This window comes from Octopus bimaculoides, chromosome 28 (assembly GCF_001194135.2).
Source record: "Octopus bimaculoides isolate UCB-OBI-ISO-001 chromosome 28, ASM119413v2, whole genome shotgun sequence".
NCBI lineage: Eukaryota > Metazoa > Mollusca > Cephalopoda > Octopoda > Octopodidae > Octopus > Octopus bimaculoides.
This window is the reverse complement of record NC_069008.1, coordinates 8,885,614-8,887,291: the sequence shown is the minus strand read 5'-3', so window position 1 is coordinate 8,887,291 and position 1,678 is coordinate 8,885,614. Positions and strand designations below refer to the sequence as shown.

General features: G+C 41.4%; 1 protein-coding gene across 2 annotated transcripts in view; it reads right to left on the bottom strand.

Moving 5' to 3' along the window:
- The window catches only part of LOC106872325 (anaphase-promoting complex subunit 7), a 50,041-nt gene that overhangs the window by 46,326 nt on the left and 2,037 nt on the right, over positions 1-1,678 (bottom strand). The window lies entirely within an intron of this gene.

The following is a 1,678-nucleotide window of genomic DNA, read 5'->3' as shown; positions in this document are numbered from 1 at the left end:
CCAAACTTTGCTGTCTGTTTTGGCATGGTCTTTAATTCAGGATGCCCTTCCTAACACCAACCATTCCGCAAAATTGATGAAATACTTTTTGCTTGGCACCAGCACAAGCTAGATTAGTTTGGGCTTGGTTTTTACAGCTGGATGCCCTTCCAAATGCCAACCACTTTAGTGTGGACTGGATGCTTTTTACATGGCACCAGCACTGGCAGAACACTAAGTAACTTATAAGACAAAGCTCCTTTGAGAAGCAGTGACCTTGTGCCAAGTGATGAAAGGTTAGAGTGTGACAGAGAAACAGAAACATGTCTTACAGTAGAGGAGATACATGGTTACTCCATCAGAGCATGCCTTTTACACGTCACTGGCACAGGTGCCTTTCACGTGTCAATGGCATGGGTATATCTCTCTCTCTCTCTCTATATATATATATGTATGTATATGTATACATATGTATACATATGTGTGTGTGTGTATAATTCCAGCAATATCACTTTTGATGAGATAAAGAAATATGAAGTGCCAATCTCTAAATGTGGAGAGAATGTATGGAAGGGGTAGACCCAAAAGAATGTGGGATGAAGTGGTGAGAATGGACCTTCAGATGTTGGGCCTCACAGGGGAGATGACAAGGGACTGAGACTTCTGATACCTTGCTGTACTTCAGAAGACATGCCAATCTAAGTAAAATTGTTGCTGTCCATGCATACAGGCATATCCTCTACATCCCTCTCTCAGACGTAGATTCTAGTCTCGCGGGCTCATGGGCACTGGTGCCATGGAAAAATGCCTGTGCCAGTGCTATGTAAAAGCACCCATGATGGTGCCATGTAAATGTGCCTATGCTGCTACCACATAAAAAGCCCCCCAGTACATTCTGTAAAGTGGTTGGCATTCAGAAGGGCATCCCACCATAGAAACCATGTCAATACATACAAATGGAGCCTTAGCAGCTCTTTAGTTAGTCAACTCCTGTCAAATCGTCCAACCCATGCCAGCATGGAGAACGAATGTTAAATGATGATGATGTACATACAATTAGTGCTTGAGGCTGACTTGAAGCCTAAAAGTTCAACTGCAACTAAAAGCAAAGATATTACAGCTGCATAATCAAGATTGGCTGTGAGCAGTTTATCAATTGAGTAGGTACAAGCATAAATGGATAGAAGTATATATCAGGTGAGATTATGACATTTATATGTTTAACCCTTAAGCATTTAAACTGGTCATATCCGGCCCAATATATATATATGAAGAACTGGCACTCTGTGAAGGTGCATGGCTGAGTGGTTAGAGCATTGGATTCATAATTATGAGGTAACGAGTTTGGGTTATGTGTTGTGCTATTGAACAAAGCACTTCATTTCATGTTGCTCCAGTTCACTCAACTGTGGAAATGAGTCATGATGCCACTGATACCAAGCTGTCTAGGCCTTTACCGTTCCCTTGGCTAAGAAGGGAGCCATAGGCGACTGCTGGTCTTCATTAAACAACTTCACCTGGACTTGTGCCTCAGAGGGAAATTTTCTAGGTGCAATCCCATGGTCATTCATGACTGAACGGAGTCCTTTCTCTCTCTCTCTCTCTCTCTCTCTATATATATATATATATATATATATCTTAAAGGATAGAGCTCAAAATCGATGCATTGAAGATACTTTATATGCAATAAAGTATCTTC